The following is a 19,332-nucleotide window of genomic DNA, read 5'->3' on the forward strand; positions in this document are numbered from 1 at the left end:
CGCATACACCGTCCCCTCTGTCACCATCCGCTCTAGCACTCTTCCATATCCAATAGGGAGTCCATGTCCTCATCTATCTCCTGCTAGTAGACATGCTATCACCACGACTATCACCACGTATCGTCGATCATACTCTGATGCCATAGTCTCCCAGGCAATCTCCCTCTCGACGATATCCAGATCATCTGCATCGCACTCAAACAATCTACACAGCGCGTCTCTCCCTATCATTGGGTCATACTCTATCATCTCTCCATGAATCAGAATGCGGAGGATACGCCATACATCCTCCAGTGTCACCGTCGCCTCTCCGGTCGCCAGATGGAATGAGGAGGTCTCTGAATGCCATCGCTCTGCCAATGTGGTAAGCAGTCCTGTGTTTGCCCTAATCTCGGGCATGAATGTGACATAGTATATCCCCAGTCCTGCTAAGCTATCTCTCTCTGTGCTCCTCAGTCTATGTCGTAGCATAAAGCAATCTGGTCGGTTCTCCCGTGTGATCAACGGATACTCTCGACTCTGCATCACAATTGGGGCAAATTTTGTCAGTTTTAGGGTTTGCTCCTACGGGTTGCATTTCCTCATTTTCATGTCTCATCAGGGTGTTTTTCATCTAATCTGACCTATCCTACCCTTATCCCCCTTTTTCGGATCATTTGCGTGTTGTTTTGGACCAAAATTGTGTTCCCAATGAACAACTGCGCGTGTGTCAAGGAACATGCGCTTGTGTCATGTAACCTGTGCTTGTGTCATGTAACCTGCGCTTGTGTACGCTTACACAAGTGCAAAAGACCTCACACAAGTGTAGAAGACCTTACACAAGCGCAGAAGACCCTACACAAGCACAGAAGTCAGTTTCTGTATCCCCTGTGGGCCCCGCAATGTCCCGCAAGCAAGTCAAATTCATGAAATTGAAAACATGGGTTTTTGAGATACATATCGCTGCTCCCACATCGTCCGGTCGTTTGTACATGCGTACACGTTCCCCGAGGTGATCTACCATTTGAATGTTTGCCGTCTCTCTGCAAGTGTCCTTTTCTAGAGCAACAAATCCTCTTCTTGGGCTAGTGCAAATGAACAATTTTCACTCTCTTGGTCCCATTTATAGATCTTTGTCAGTGCATAGATGGACGTATGTCCTCTCCATCTTATGTTAATTGTGGTCTTGTGCATCTTCAATTGCTTGTCCTTCATGTATCCGATCTCCGATTGTCAGTCCGTTCGATCCTATCATTTTTATCGATCAATTGGCCTCTTTTTTTGCATGTTTCCGGCCAATTCCTCGAGGGGGCATGCATATGTCATTGTCATTGTCTGGGGCATTTTCATTACTGTTCTTTGAAACAACGCTTAAAATCACAGTCTCAAAGAGGGGCAAAATGTAGACACCTAAAAATGGTCAATGCTTGCAGGATCATACTTTAACATTTGCGCATTGCCTCATTTTAGGTTTTTGCGTCGCATTAACATTTCTCCTATGATTCATACTTGGTTTTTATCATTTGCGAGCATCGAGTCATTCTTCTATCATCTCGCCTTCGAATTTGGTCTTGTCAACAACAACCTTCAGTCATGATTTTGGTCGATCTTTGTCCTTGTCAATCTTGTCATATTGCGATCGATTCGTCATCGATCCTTGTCCTTTCCAATCATGTCAATTTGGTCAATTTGTCATTAATTTTTGTCAACCAATCTCAATCAAATCATTTATCAACACTGGTCATTTATCAATTCAAAATCATGATCGAATCAATATCAACGATCCTTTGTCAAGACCTAATTGTCGTCCTTGTATTTCTAATTCATCTTCCAAGGTTTTATGATTTATTCATTTAATCTTGTTTGGCATTTTCCCTCTAGGTTAAATAATTTATTTATTTATCCTAAGTCTTCTTGTCACAATTAAATGTTTATTTAATTGGCTAATTAATTCCTCCTATTTTTGTAAATTAATTAATGAATGAGAAATTATTAATTAATTTACCTAATTTGCATCAATTCCTAATTTCCAAGTCATCATTTCTAACCTAATTTTCTAATTTCTCCTAAATTCCTAAATGTCTATTTCTATTTCAAATTCTTGTCATAAATCTTTGCATAGCAATTTGTCATAAATTTTCATAAATTGTCATAAATTCTTGACATAGAATTTGTCATAAATTGTCATAAACCCTTGCATAGCAATTTGTCATAGACATGTCATAATTTTGCTATTCTTGATTTGAATTTCCATTCGAATCACTATCATGCTAATCTTGTCATTTCTCCAATTTATCTATAAATTGGATGATCTTCATCAATCTTGGCTAATAATGAGAATAACCCTTAATTTGGTAATTGGTAATTGATAATCAGGCTATCAAATCTAAGCTTCTAGTACTCTTGATCAAGAATCCTGTCTACTTGCTTTCAATTGTGTGTGTACTTGTAGGTGAGATCCACAACTATTTGGAGAGGAAAGAAGAACAATGGAGCCGCATGGAGGAGCATTCAAATCGTGTCTATGGTTTGCACAATCATTAGTTTTGTCTGCTTTGTTTTCATGTCTCTATTGAATGTGTCTTAGGATAGATTCATTGCAATGAATGCACTTGTGATTGAGTTATTATGTTTATCTCTCTTGTGATGATTTCCTATTTCCTAATGTACAGTAACCAACTACTGAGTGTGAGTCATATGGTGAGAAATACCAAGATTCTAAAATCCAAGTGGACCCATAGGTCGAAGCTTGAGCAGCGAGAGCATGACCTTTCCCTATGGAAGGAGAAGACACCTGAGGTGAGGAGATGTGATGCTGGTGCATGGCTTCCTCTAAAGCCTCTAATCGTTTCCAACACTTGGAAACTGGATGTCCTTCCTTGCCACAAAAACTACAAGTATCTCCTGATTTCTTCTTAGTCTTGGAGGAAGACTCACCAAACTGTGAAGATTTCCCTTGTTTTAGAGGAAATGCTAGTTTAGAATCAGACTTAGGAGGTGTCTTGGAGGAATTGTCACTTCTTGCAGAATTCTTCTTTGGCTTCGGTTTTTGCTTTTGCTTCTCCTTAGAGGATTGAGCAACTAAGGCTTTGTTTTTGGACCCTGAGAGCATGTCCAGCTGAGAAAGGTGAGACTGCTCATGAGACAAATGCTCACAAAACACATCAAAAGTAGGCATGGTGAAATGAGCACCCAAGCCATCCATGGTGGAGTAGAAGGTAGAGGCAAAAAATTGAAAGGGACCCCGAAGCTTCGAAAGGATCAAGTGAATGCACTCGGGGTCTATCGTGATCTTTCCACACCCCTAGAGAATAGATCTGGTTTTCTTGAATGCTGGTATTATGGATGTGTTGCATTGGTTTTGTCATTGATGTCAACACTTGTCAACACTTATCCTTGTGGAGATCTTTGGTTATGTTCACTGGCATGTTCAGTGACTTATGCACAGTCACCGGTATCTGGTTCACCAGCAGGTTATATTTTTCACCGGCACTCAGGATGATCTATTATCATCTGGAGATTACTTGGTTATGTCAAAGACATTGTTTGGACACTTGGTTTTGGTGATTTGATTATTGGTACAATCAAGTTTGCATATTTGTTGTTACTGGCAAATAGGTCTAGGTTATGGACCGACAAGCATTATCTATTCCAAATCAGCATGGCACATTATGGAGATGATTTGTTACTATTGTAAATGCATTGAGATGACATCATGCATCGCATATTGATTCATTCATAAATGATTTTATAATATCTTAGTGAGCCGACCTACACGTTTGGTCTTAGGTTTTGGTATATATGTAAGATCTCATTTGTGAGATTATGTAGTAGAGGAATGTGAAAAAGGCTTGTAATAGGGTATATGCGAATATAAGTATAGCTATACATGCAAACATCATTTTAAGATTCAAGGAAGGTATGAGGAAGACAATCAGAGCTTAACTAGTACTGAATCTAGCATATGAAAATGCTATTTTGAGCAGTAGATTATCATTGGATTTAACCATCCAATTGTAGTCAATGTGACTCCCATTTTGTGATTGTGCAGTAAGCTCTAGGAAGTTGGCCTTTCTACATGTGCAGACCCCATTTGTACACACAAACTATCTGCAATAGTATCATCTGATTGTGGGTAAGGTTTCCCACCGTGGTTTTTCTCTTTATAGGATTTCCATGTACAAATAACTGTGTTATGTGTTGTGTATGTTATTTGTCTTTCTGTTTCATGCATTAAAATTTATCAGTACTGTTATTAACTACTAAATTGTCTATCGACATTAAAGTTTGGTTTATTGGTATTATACACTAAGTTTGGGTAAGTTATATTTGGGTTGAAATTAATAGACAACTAATTTGCCCCCCTTCTCAGTTGCCTCCGGGTCCTAACAATTGGTATCAGAGATAAGTCCTCTTTTTGCAGATGTTTAACAGCTTGAGGAGATTCTATGGCTACTAACTATTTCAGGAAGGACAGTCTGAAGCTTGATGGAACTAACTATGGTATATGGAAGATTAGAATAGAGACTCATATGAATTGCATTGGAAAAAACATATGGGATGTTACAAAGAATGGCTATGTTGGTCCTACACAAAGGCAACCTAATCCATCAACCTTGGCTAAAGATCTGGAGAATGATTGCAAAGAAAGAGAAGCACTTTTGAGCATATTATCAGATTAGCAAATCATGTGATTATCAGACCGATCTACTACTACAGCTATTTGGGATAAATTGGAGACATTGAATGAAGGTGATACCACTGTCAAAATTGGAAAACTGGAATGCTTCCGGGCCAGGTATGAAAATCTGAAAAATGGAAGAAGATGAAAGGATTTCTGCTTTTATGGAAAGAGTTAATGAAATTGTTTTGGGTATACAATGTTGTGGAGGATCCTTATGTGAAGATGAATTTTTTTCTAAAGTTTTAAGAGCTTTGCCACCAGTATACAAAATGAAAGTAACCGCTATTAATGAATTGAGAACAATGTCTAATGCATCAGTATCTAGAGATACTTTGGTTGGGAAACTTTCAGCTTTTGAACTTGAGGAATTTGGTCCTACTGCTACAATTAAGACAAATTTGACTTTCAAAGTTTCATCATCTATAGCATCATCATCATCTAAAAAATCTGATTGGAAAGCACTCTATGCTAGAGAACTTGAAGAAATCAAAAGAGAGAATGAAGAACTTGAAGAGCTTGAAGCACTATATGCAAGGAAAATGCCTAAAGGTCCAATTGGAAGTAATTATGAAGTTAAAGCACCATTTAAATGTTTTAACTGCAATAAAATTGGTCATATGGCATCTAGGTATCTTGATAGACATGAAAGATTGAAAGAAGAAGCTACAAGAACATATAAGCCTAACCCTGAATATCGGAGGTACAAATTTAAGAAGAATAGAGACAAAACATGTTACTATGTTGATGAAGGAGTTACTGATGATTCTGATGAGGAACCAATAGACAATGGATGGGCTTTTGTTGCAATAACAGAAGATCAACCAACACCTACTATTCAACCGATAGAGGAGGCCTTGATAGCTAAAATTGAAGAAAAGGATGAATGGATCATTGAGTCCGGATGTTCACATCATATGACTGGTGATAAGAGTAAATTCTTAACCTTTGAGGAATACAATGGAGGTCAAGTAAGATTTGGAGTTGACAAAGCTTGTTTGATTAGAGGAAAAGGCACCACATCTTTTGATGGTAAGCACAATACTGATAATGTTTAGTATGTTGAAGGTTTGAAGCATAATCTTTTGAGTGTTGGTCAATTAGTTGAAAAGGGATTTCAATTACAATTCAAGAATGGTAAATGCAAAATCATGAATAGAACTGGTTTGGAAATTGTAATTGGTAATCAGACTAGAGGTGATATCTTTCATTTGAATAACAAGGAGAAGACATGCTTGATTGCACATATTGATGAAAGTTGGTTATGGCATAAGAGACTGTGTCATATAAATTTTGATTGCATTGTGAAAATCAGTACAACTAAGGTAGTAAGGGATTTACCTAAGATTGTTAAACCTCACAATCTAGTATGTAAGGAATGTCAATTTGGAAAGCAAGTTAGAGCAACTTTTAAGATTATTCCAGAAAAATCCAATAATATTCTTGACTTAATTCATACTGATTTATGTGGTCCAGCAAGAACTAGAAGTTTACAAGGAGATAGATATTTTATGCTAATCATTGATGATTATTCTAGAATGTGTTGGGTTACTTTTCTTAGGGAGAAATCAAAAGCTTTTGGGAAATTCTAACTATTCAAAGTCATGGTAGAGAATGAAACCAGTAAGAAAATCAAATGTTGAGATCAGATCAAAGAGGTGAATTCACATCTAAGTAATTTAATACATTCTGTGAAGTGAATGGAATCAAAAGCAAATTATTAACACCTCAAAGACCCTAGCAAAATGGAGTTGTGGAAAGAAAGAACAAAACTATTTTGGATGTAGCTAGAAGCATGATATCAGAAGAAAACCTACCTCATGTGTATTGGAGAGAAGTAGTCAATACATCTATTTATACATTCAACAGAGTTCACATCAAAGGTGAAACCGGTAAGACCCCTCATGAAGTATAGTTTGGTAATACTCTTACTCTTAAATATTTTAGAATATTTGGACGCAAATGTTATATTAGGAGAGATGACTATATTGACAAATTTGATCCTAGAAGTGATGAAGGAATATTTCTTGGTTATTCATCTAAGAGTAAGGCATATAGCTGTTTTAAAAAGAGATTGCAGAAAATCATTGAAAGTGCAAATGTGAAGATTGATGAATAGTTTAGAAGGTCTATAGACTCTGAGCCAACAGTTTAGATAATCACAAATGAACCTACTATGAGTACACTAGTACAGAATGTTGATCCAATCACACCAGCATCATCTAAGAATCCCACAGTGACAGAAGAACAACAACAAGTGAATACACCTAGGTATGTAAGATTGAATCACTCTGAAAGTTAGATAATTGGGAATAAGTATCAAGGAGTTATGACTAGAGGAAGACTATCAAATGAAGAGGTATGTCTAATTTCTCAAATTGAACCAATAACTATTAATGAGGCATGTGAAGATAAACATTGCATTAAGGCTATGGAAAATGAATTGGAACAAATTGAAAAGAATAACACATGGACATTGGTTCCCTGGCCTAAAAAAAAAATGTAATTTTAACTAAATGGGTATTTCAAAATAAACTTAATGAAGATGGTAAGGTAATCAGAAACAAAGAAATATTAGTGTGTAAGGGATATTCACAGAAAGAAGGAATTGATTACAATGAAACCTTTGCACTGGTAGATAGAATTGAGGCAGTCAAATTATTCTTAGCTTTTACAAAACACAAGGACTATAAAGTATATCAAATGGATGTTAAATGTGCATTTTTGAATGGTGATATTGAAGAGGAAGTTTACATTGAGAAACCTAATGGATTTTCTTTGACAGATGATAAAGATATGGTTTGCAGTTTAAGGAAAGCTTTATATGGATTGAAGAAATCTCTTAGAGCTTGGTATGCTAGATTGGACAAATATCTTTTGAAGCTTGGCTACACTAAAGGTAATGCTGACATCAACTTATATTACAAAGTGACTAATGATTACATCTTGGTTATTGAAGTTTTTGTTGATGATATTACTTTTGGAGGAGAAGATGGATTGTGTAAAGACTTTTCTAATAAAATGCGAGAAGAATTTGAAATGTGTATGATTGGAGAGATAAAATTATTTTTAGGATTGCAGATTTCATAGACTGATAAAGGTATATTCATAAATCAATCAAAGTACTTGAAGGAATTACTTAAGAAATTTGGCATGGAAAACTCTAAACCGGTAAGTACACCTATGACTACAACTGACAAACTATTATTGAAGGATGAATCAACACCTGTTAATCCGATAAGATACAAGTCTATGATAGGAGGTTTACTATATTTGACACAAACAAGACCTGATATTATGAATGCAGTATGTATTGTTTCAAGATTTCAAAGTAATCCTAAAAAAAATCATGAATCAACAATGAAAAGGATTTTCCGGTACCTACAAGGCACAACAAATCTTGGCTTATGGTATCCTAAAGATGAAAATTTTAATTTATGTGCATACACAGATACAAATTGGGTAGAAGATGTAGATGACAGAAAAAGCACCATCGGTAGAGCATTTTTTCTTGGCAGCAGACTAATTTCATGGTTGTGCAAGGAACAAAGTTGTACATCACTATCAACAACAGAATTAGAATATGTTGCAGCAACAACTAATTGTACATAGGTATTATGGATTAAGAAAATGTTGAAGGACATAAAGGTAAAATGCAAAGAACCTATAATCATTTAATGTGATAATTTGGCAGCAATTGGTATATCTAAGAATCCGGTATTTCACTCTAAAACTAAACATGTTTCTATCAAATTCAATTTTCTGAAAGAGAATGTTGAAGCAAAAGAAGTGAAACTGGTTAATGTGAATACTAAAGAGTAGATTGTAGATATCTTTACTAAACCTTTGCCTAAGGAAACTTTTGAATATCTAAGAGAACAACTTGGAGTTATACCCTCACAGGTAGAAACTTAGATTGTTGGAGCATGGCATCAGACCAACAGAATTAACAGAGAAACCTTTTTTCGGCTTTGATGAAGGAGAGATACTTCTCAGGGGGAGTAGATTGGATAAATTTGGTTATAACAATTGGTATTTGTAACAAGTTCTATGAACTGATTGTATTTGGTTTTGTATTGCTTTGGCATTTGATGTCAAAGGGGGAGAGATATTAATGGAAAAACACATTATCTTTTGGGGAGAGATTATTCATTGGGGTAGAGATTGTTACTCTCTGTATCTGTATTTTGATAATCTCTTTGGGAGATTGTTGGTTTTTGGTTTTTGACATTTCTGCTTTGGCACTTAGATGGGTTTTCCATCTTGTGTTGCAATCAATGCCAAAGGGGGAGATTGTTGGTATTATGGATGTGTTGCATTGGTTTTGTCATTGATGTCAACACTTATCCTTGTGGAGATCTTTGGTTATGTTCACTGGCATGTTCAGTGACTTATGCACTGTCACTGGTATTTGGTTCACCAGCAGGTTATATTTTTCACCAGCATTGAGGATGATCTATTATCATCTGGAGATTACTTGGTTATGTCAAAGACATTGTTTGGACACTTGGTTTTGGTGATTTTATTATTGGTACAATCAAGTTTGCATATTTGTTGTTATCGGCAAATAGGTCTAGGTTATGGACCGGCAAGCATTATCTATTCCAGATCAGCATGGCATGTTATGGAGATGATTTGTTACTATTGTAAATGCATTGAGCCGACATCATACATCGCATATTGATTCATTTGTAATTGATTTTATTGTAATATCTTAGTGAGCCGACCTACACGTTTGGTCTTAGGTTTTGGTATATATGTAAGATCTCATTTGTGAGATTAGGTAGTAGAGGAATGTGAAAAAGGATTGTAATAAGGTATATGCGAATATAAGCATAGATATACACGCATACATCATTTGAAGATTCAAGGAAGGTATGAGGAAGATAATCAGAGCTTAACTAGTACTGAATCTAGCATATGAAGATGCTATTTTGAGCAGTATATTATCATTGGATTTAACCATCCAATTGTAGTCAATGTGACTCCCATTTTGTGATTGAGCAATGAGTTCTAGGTAGTTGGCCTTTCTTCATGTGCAAACCCCATTTGTACACACATACTATCTATAGTAGTATCATCTGATTGTGGGTAAGGTTTCCCACTATGGTTTTTCCCTTTACAGGGTTTCCACGTACAAATAACTATGTTATGTGTTGTGTATGTTATTTGTCTTTCTATTTCATGCATTAAACTTTACCGGTACTGCTATTAACTGCTAAACTGTCTACTGACATTAAATTTTGGTTTACCAGTATTATGCACTAAGTTTGGTTAAGTTATATTTGGGTTGAAATTAATAGACAACTGATTCATCCCCCCTTCTTAGTTGCCTCTGGGTCCTAACATTGAATTTGTTCAAAAAATCCTCAATGGTGGGAAAGGAATCAAGTGATAAGGAAACCAACTCTGCCTCAATCTGTAATGCCTAGATCTCATTAACTCTCCCGAAGAGAGTCTCAAACTTCAACCACATAGCTCGAGGAGTAAGCAAAGAATCAAGGTGAAACAAAAGACTTTCAGAAACATGCAATGAGAGAAAACCCATGGCCTCATCCATCTTGTTTCTATGCTGAAGAATCTCAAAAGGACATTGCAACAGAGGCTAAACCTCATCCAAACAAGACCACAACCCTCGTGCCCTGATAAGCCTCATGATGGGAGGCTTCCAGGTGTGATAGTTGTGTGATGTCAATAACTCAACTGAAGAATCTAGCATGAAACTCTACACCTGTACTTGCTTGTGTTTTTTTTATTATGTGATCTTTCAGAATAGACAGAAGATGCAAAATGGTTTGTTTGTTTGGAGAGTTTTTGTTTTTTAATATGTCTGATATAAATGATAGAAAGTGATAAAAAAACACCCCCCCACAAAAGATAAACCCAAACCCTAGTACATAGTGATGAGAAGGAAGTAGTGCATAAGCAAAGAAACTTCAAACTGAAATCTCATGTACCTAATGAAATATATGAGAAACAAGATCACATATCTAAATATACCATGTTGAGTGCTTTCCAATGCCTAATCATTTTTGAAAAACAGAGTCCGTTTTCCCATTCTACGACCCCCAAAGTCTAGAAAAGAGACCTCACTTTGACTGGAAAAAATTATAGTCAAACAACAAAATTGGAAAACAAATTCCAATACCACGAGGTCTGGCTCGGAACTAGCTTTCTGACGCCTATTCATTTTCAAAAAAATGACTCCGTATGCTCAAAATATGACAAAAAAACCAACCCCCCCTAAAAGAGGCAAGAGGGAGGTTGTGTGGTGGTAGGGCCGAGCAGAGGTGGCTCGTGAGTGGCACTTCGGCGACGCTCTTGTGGTGGACCAGCGGAGCTGGATGACGGGGGGGTTGCGGTGGTGGGTGGATGGCATAGCAGCTACAATAGGGGCGGAGGACAGTAGGCAGGTAGGGCCAGTGGGAGCCAGGGGCTGGAGGGCAGGGCCCGCTTTGACAGGGCCGATGACCGGATTGTCAGGCCGGCGGGGACCAAAAGCCTAAAACTTTTGGATTTTTTTTGTATAAAAAGACTGCCGATATTTGAAAGAGGTTTTTCTAATTTTTTTCAAAAAATCAAATTTTGGCCTGCAAGCCGTAAAAAGGCAATTTAAAAAAAATAAAATTTCTCGAATTGTATGCCAGGGTCGTACAACCTGGTACAGAACAAAAATACCCCTAGAGGCTCAGGAGTGAAAAATGGTCACATTTTACATGACCATAGGGGTTTTTGGTCCTTCTGAGCACGATGGTGAGGTCTGTTTGGGCCCAACGTGCTCAGAAAAAAGGCCTATCTCTAGGTGCACAAAAAAAAAGTTCTGAAAAACCCCAGATCTCCTTGCAATGCAAAACACTCAAAACAAGAACATGTAGTTGTTGATCTGAAGCTTTGATACTATGTGAGAGTTGAGAAATACAACACCATAGGAGCCAAAATGATCTCTGCAAGCTGAATAAACCTGTTACAAGGAGAAGTGAGGAAGCAATAGACAAAAACCAAAATACACAGGAAATGCTCAAAAAGATGAGAGCTCTGTATTCACCAAAAATGTGTAATAGAATAACGATACAAAAGAAAAGATTCAACCTCTAATAGGTCAAGAAAACCTCAAAGGGAAAATCCTAGGCTTGCACATAATAATTAATAAAAGAATTAATTATTATGCACCTAATGTTAGCTTAAGTGTAAAAGAGATAAAGAGGAACTTAATTAATTAAACACATGTCGTTTAATTAATCAAGTAAAGACCCGATTACTCTAACATCCAAGAGGCCAGGGTTCCAAGAATTCCATGATAATTTAAAGAAATACTATGATGTTGAGATACTTTTGCACACTGTAATGTGAAATATGATGCTAATCTTGCATCTTCTTTCAAAAACTCTTAAAATAACCTCCAAAAGCTTGAAATTAGGCATGAGGGTCTAGAAATTTTTTGGCATACGCTAATAATTGTGTTCCTACTAGTATATTTGTAGCACATTTTATTTAAACACAGTGTGGTAATTCTCTTATGAAATATAAGTCTAATTATATTAGAAGCATCTCATATTGGAAGAGGTAGCTTGTTTCCTTTGTTCAAGATGTATTCTCTAGAGACTCCATCCACAAGACCTCACATAGGTAAAAATCCTTTCCTTGTACCATTATCTAATGTTCCATATGAATATTTATTGTAATGGAAGAGCCCTCTACTTGTGTGGAATACAACACCCCTTTATTTGTTGTGTTTCTCATTGTTAGATTGTAGTTATGAAAAGTAGATCTGTTCAACTTCTCCACTTCTGTATTCTTAATCCCCTTCTTTTGTGGGATAACTCCTACTAGAAATATGATAATGGTTCATATGTCCTCTTTGTTAAATATCTGGGCAACTGAGAGGGGGGTGAATCAGTTGACAACTTAAATTTTTTCAATATATTCACACATTTGGAATAACCAAGAGAATTAATTAAAGCGAATATAACATGAAAGCACATACACAAAAATAGATCATACAATGAACACCAGATATGACATGGAAAAACCACGTAGAATGTAAGTTCTCAATATATAACATCGATTAAGGTGACACTGGTTAAGGTGATTTTTACAAAAGGTGGCTCATTACTAGAATGCTTACTGCGGGAGGGCTCACTGCCCAGAAAAAAGGCTCACTATATAAGGAAGAAGAAAGAAAAAGAGAATCCACCACTATTACACAATCTGCAATACCAGAACTTCTTCCAGTCCCTTCTCAGCAACAACACACTTCACACATAATCAACAATTGAAGTTTTCCTTTTCATTCTTTTACATGTTCCATATTTTTATTATTCAATTCATCCTCTTATTTATACTGTCTCAAGAAAACATAATCTTCTAAGTCGGCCAAGACAAATATTTGAAATAGGTTAACACTAAACATTCTGATGGTGGGAAGGAATAAGAAGTAGACCATACCACAACACACATCATTGGTTAGATTAACACCTTACATTCATCACAAATTCATGACTTGCATGCTATAGAAATGTCATTACTCATCCTCAAATTTTGGACTTAATCCAGACCCAAAATAGCACTACCCAACTTAGCAAAAATAAGAATGAAACCAAGATACTCATGAATACAAATGATTAACACCAAATCTAAATCTATATCACCATCAACTCAATCAATCTGCATTGAATATTAATTGATACACATTTTCCAAAGCACCAAAGATTCTGGCAACGCAACTTCGAGATTACCAATACCAAAACCATATATTGACATCAATGACAACCATTAATGAGAACCATCAACATCATATTTTGAACACTCTTTGGTGATCCAGTAGGGTTTATCCAAGTATAAATATTTGTCATGTAGCCTACTTAGTACTAGCTAGACCCACTCCTTAGTAAAATCTAAAATATCCATCTAGACATCTAGCGTTTTCTCTCCAATACATGTATTCTGTGGTGAATACTAGTTAGTACCCTTCTATAGTAGTGATTTTCCATGCTACTTAAAGGTGGAATAATATGTTTAATCCAAGGGTGAGTGTATGTAGTTCAAGATATTTTTTGTGTAACTTCAGTTGGAACCCATGAAAATTATGAGTTTTCTAGGTCTATTTCCATCACCTTGTAAGTGAATTCATTATATATCGATTAGGGCTTAGCTATGGTAGGGAAAAGTTTGAAAGAGGCCATGATTTTTAGATGGGGTGCGGGTAATGAGGTAGTTTAGAATTTGTAACTAAGATCACTATCAAGATGAGTTTGCAACTGTGTGATTTCATTAGAGAATAATGATAGCTAGGATAGGCAAGTGAATGAATGAGTAGAGAAAGGTTATTTTATAAAATTTCTTAAGTCGACCTCATTTAATAATGTAACCATTGCTAGTCATTCCTTGCCCTATTCTACATGTTATTTTTTACAACTATTTGGCTATTATTACCTAATTTTCCTACTTATTTATGATACAATATAGTACAAATGGTTATGTTTTATATTAGCTTTGTTGGACTCAACATGCATTCATGACATCTATGGCCAAGTCTATTGCAGTTATAACATACATTGTTTACATTTCTTGCAGTAGCAAATGGACTTTTCTTATAATGCATAGGAGCAGATCTCTGCATGTCCCTACATCCTGACATATTATGGCCATATGCATTACTTCTTTGATAGACTACATTCTTGTTTCTAGACCTCTTTATGCATTCATCTGCCCTATGACCATACTCTTTGCAAGAGAAGCAGTAACTAGTAAAGGATGGCATGTGACTTAAAAATTTATTCTGCCATGCATGAGCAGATCTTACCGGTTTAGTATCTCCAATTTTTCTTTTCTAGGGGTGGATCTTGGATCGTCCATTCTCTGCAGCTCTTCCATCTAATCCCTTCTTTTCCTAGACTTTCCTTGACTTAGTAGCAACAACATTTCCTTTTCTTCTACTGGCAGTAGGTCTTCTTTGTTGTCTTCTCATGTTTTTTCTTCTAGTGAAGCTGCCTTCTCCCATCTTCCCTTTTTCTTTCAGATCTACATTACTCCTCCTTGTGGTAACAGTCTTTTTCTCCATGTCTTCACTAGTTGAAGTTAGGTCAATCTTTGTACTTGGAGCATTTCTAAATGCGAAGGTTAGACCCTTGCCATTTCCACTTGAGGAGAGAAATTGAGTATCTTTGTGGGGGATATCCTTGCTTGTGGAGAATTCACCATTATCAAATCGTAATCCTCTGGTATCCTTGGAGTGTCTTTGTTGACTCAACATTTTGTCTAGGGCATTAGTGCTACCATCATACCAGATTCTCACCTTGAGCTCATTCTGACACTTCTCAAGGTCTTTCCTGAGTTCCTCCAATTCACCAATTAGATCTTGACATTTCTTGTCCTTGGCCTCTAGCTCTGATGCTAAATCTTTGCATCTGCATGTCTTAGTTTCCAACTTGGATTTGGATTCCACATTCCCCTTCTTAATATCATCCACTTGTATTTTTCAGATTAGCAATAGCTAAGTCCGACTCTTGAAGACTATTGACCAACTGGGTTTGTCCCACTATAGCAGCATTCTTGAACAACTTGTATTCTTTTCTTACTCTGCTAAGTTCTTCAAGTGCACTTACAAGATCTCCTTCAAGATATACTTCAGCTTCTTCTTCTTCTTCATCACTCCCACATAGATCTTGCCGGTGACATTCAACTGCACTATCACTTTGAGATGTGTGCATCTCACATTATATCTCTTGGGCCATAAAGATATGAGTTTCCTCATCACCAAAACTCTTGCAGCTACTGACATAATTTCCTCTCTCATCTACACAGTCATTCTTCTTGCTTTCACAAACTAACCCTGCAAATATAGGCTCATTTCCATATTCTTCAATCTATCCCATAGGCTTTTTGCCAATTTCTATCTATCCACCTATGAGGAAATATCATCTAAGAGACCAGAAAGTATAGCCTTCATTTCTTCATCATTACACCGATATCTTATTTCTGCTTCTGAACCTGTGGAAGGACTGACATGACTAGGGAGACCATTTACAATAGACATCCAGACATCATACCCTAATGAGGACAGGTAGACTTCCATTCTACAACACCAAATGGAATAGTTAGACCCATTTAACACTAGAGTTGGGATTGACTCAAACCTAACTATTGTGTCCTAATACCAGAATCTACCCAAGCTGGAGAAAGCTTATCTAAATGGGAACCTAGGCTCAGATGCCAATTGTTGGACACAAGATGCCACTGAGAGGAGGGTGAATTGGTGGTTTGCAAACTTTACCTTCTTTATCCTAAGGTGCATGTAACGGTTCCATATAACAATTTTACCTACTGCTAAGATAAGGAAAGACAACATAATACAACCACACAAAAGGGGCACATCACATAACACTGTTTATATGATGAAAACTGATAGTGGGGAAAACCCTCGATGAGCAATGCTGCTGGAGACATTCTACCCCAATCTAGCCTCACAATGAAAATCTAATTATAATATTTTGGGCACCAATCCAAGGAGCAACAACCCCTGATTTAGGGAACCAACCCAAGGAGCACCAACCCCTGATTTAGGGCACCAACCCAAGGAGAACCAATCCCTAACTGATTTATGTGCTACAACCCAAAGGAGCACCAACCCCTGCACTAAGCACCAACTTAGGGATCACAAATGATAACATAAAATCAATACACAAGTAATAACCTTGTTACAAATGAGTTTTGTAACACCTTCTATCGATTGCCTCTTTCCTTTCACTCTTCATCTGTTATACCCGTCACTTCTTTGTCTATCTAAATCCCTATTCTCTTCTTGTTGACTCCACCGATTTCTTCTCTTTGTAATCTCTCCCGATTTGGATCATCCACATTACATGGAGTTATGCTGGTTCTCTGCAATGCACCTTTTTGCCTCAATTTTCTTTGTCACACTCTTTCTACTCATGTCAGATCTTCTTACTCATTCTGTACACTTGTACCGATATGATCTCCTCTCTATTCTTCCACACTCTTTCGGTTTGTTCTTTGTCGGTTCACACACACACTTTACCGGTTTCTCCTTCAACACACAATCACTTAAGATTTTTGCCACTATGACTTAGACTGATTTCTTCACTTGCAGAGGCACACCCACATTTTATCCAACATCACATATCATCGACCATAACTTGAATATTTATAATCAAGTCTTCCCACCAAAAACCAATTCAAACTTTAGGCAGTTAGGGTTTCTTCATCGGCCATGAGGAAAACCAAATACAATCAAATATCCTTCCAAAGACTGACCACTTGCAACAAATCAATCAAACTCCACCAATCTCACTGCTTGCAATATACATTTGCTAAGTTTAGCAAACATGGTTCTATTCCTCGACCTACTTTGTTCAATCATATTTAATGATCCCTTGGTTGCCTTCTCTAGGTTAGATCTGCAATTGAATATCCTTCCTTGGTCGTAGCATCACATAGATCTTCAGTCTTCATCAAAACGCAAATCTCTACTACACATCCCATGAATCACGCAGTTGACATAAATGTCGATCTGCCACCATCTACCTCGCCAATAGACACTTCAACGACACACCACACCAACCTATGCATTCAAGTTCCACTTCAACTCAACATGGCATCTTTGTCAGTATCAACCTTTGCTAGGTCATTTATGTCGGTTTGAATAGGATCACCCACCAACCCCATAACCGGGTTCATCTACCTTTGCACAAACCCTGCTGATTATACCCTAACCAGTCAACCTTCAAAACTGCAATTTGCTGCTATGTCGATGGACCACCTCATGCACATCTTCATCAAATGAGAGCCTTCTACATCTTCACTTTGTCACCTTTACTAGTGGACTTACTTACGTGTAACCAACTTTCAACAAACTCCATCTTCAATCCGGAATTGTCCTCTGTCTACAACTATTCCAAATTTGCCTTCTTCATCATTTGACCGATCCTTCTCTTAACGAGTTTTCCAAGATGGAAAACATATCCTTCCTTCTCTGTACCAACAACTCAACATGTCTACCTTTGCAAATCTAATACACATCTATGATCTTAAGGTCAGAAGGCTTCCTCATCATTCACATTTGTCATTGAGTCTATGCATCCAATCTCCTACCTTTGCTTCCTCTGACTGCCTTCTCTTAGAGGAATATGATGCATTCCATGCATATGGTGAGATAAGTTACACTTACTGGTGGGAGTGGAATTATGTCACCTGCTGGTATTAATGTGACATCTCTGAGGAGTAGATACATCTCCAACTTGACATATGACTTGGTAGCTTTCCCATATGCCATCTTTGCTTACTGAAGCAACACATTTGCTGTCAATATTTTCTTCATCTAGTGGGAGTCTTGTTGTGTGACATCCAACTCATACCGGTGTCCTACACATGCTTCACCTCCGGTGTTGATGTGATTCTTAGTAACATTCCCCCTCTTCATCATAACCAATATCCAATAACCTTGCATTCTTCCAGAAGACATTATAGTTGACTAATCTCCAATACTTGTCTTTAAACCAAGACCACACTGACTTGTGTACCAGTGATCATCAATGACATCGCAAGGCTGGTTGACATCAAAGACAACATGTTAACTATTCTCCCATTTCAGTTATCCTACTCTACTTGTAACATGCAATATCGATGATAGTTATACCGGTAATCTGATATACAGGTTGACATCAATGACAACTCAATGCCAACAATCTCCCCCTTTGGCATTGATGTCAACACATGTAGTATCCAACATACTACATATTTTTTCTCCCCCTTTGACAACAATGACAAAGGCCACTGACAGGGCTTCTCTCTCCTTGTGTCTACCAGGCACTGATACTTTTCTCCCCCTTTTCTCTAGTGGATACATCTTCTCCTTTAACCTTCATACTTTGCATCCTCTCAAATCCTCTCAAATCAAAATATTTGAGATGGAGGGTTCAACCATCAACTGGCACCAATTTCTTAGCAACCAAGTGTATATGCAAACTAGAACCCTAATGCACATGCAAGACTAAATCCAATTAAAGGCCCATGAGTCAGTGAATACAACATACTTGTTGGTCAAACTGGATCATCTCCCCTTGATATACAGAAGCCATTCTTACCTCAAATTGTTGATACCAAGTGTTGGAGCTAACATTGTTACCAAATGCATGTTCTCTTCTGCAAGTACTTTCCCTCTTAGCAAGCAACACTCCCAGTGATCTAGTTGTGATTTCAATTTAATAGGCATTGAAATTTCTCACAATCTTGGATACCTCCAAAGCCAGAAACATACTGGTACAACCATAGACATTTGCACACCCTCTGTGTCCAACAAGTGTGATACTTAGTCAAAAAACATGGTTGTCAACTCCCCCTGAGTTATGCATCTCAGGTCCACATTGTCGGTCAGGTCCAAAACCAGAGCTCCAATCTTCACCATATACCGGTTGAGCTGTGCATATGTGATCAATCTAACGATCTATCATCTCCACAATTTCCACCACAACATATGACATGATCCTTGGTCTACACAATGCCATACAATATCATCATCATGCCATAAATCAAACCAATTAGCCCACAAAGGATGCATGCATACATAATCAACAACTAGACCAACATATGTCATTCATGCTTTCATCAACACCACATAAGACATAAAATCCTCATTCTATGCTATTAGGTCTAAT

The sequence above is a fragment of the Cryptomeria japonica genome, chromosome 6, assembly GCF_030272615.1.
Source record: "Cryptomeria japonica chromosome 6, Sugi_1.0, whole genome shotgun sequence".
Classification (NCBI taxonomy): Eukaryota; Viridiplantae; Streptophyta; class Pinopsida; order Cupressales; family Cupressaceae; genus Cryptomeria; species Cryptomeria japonica.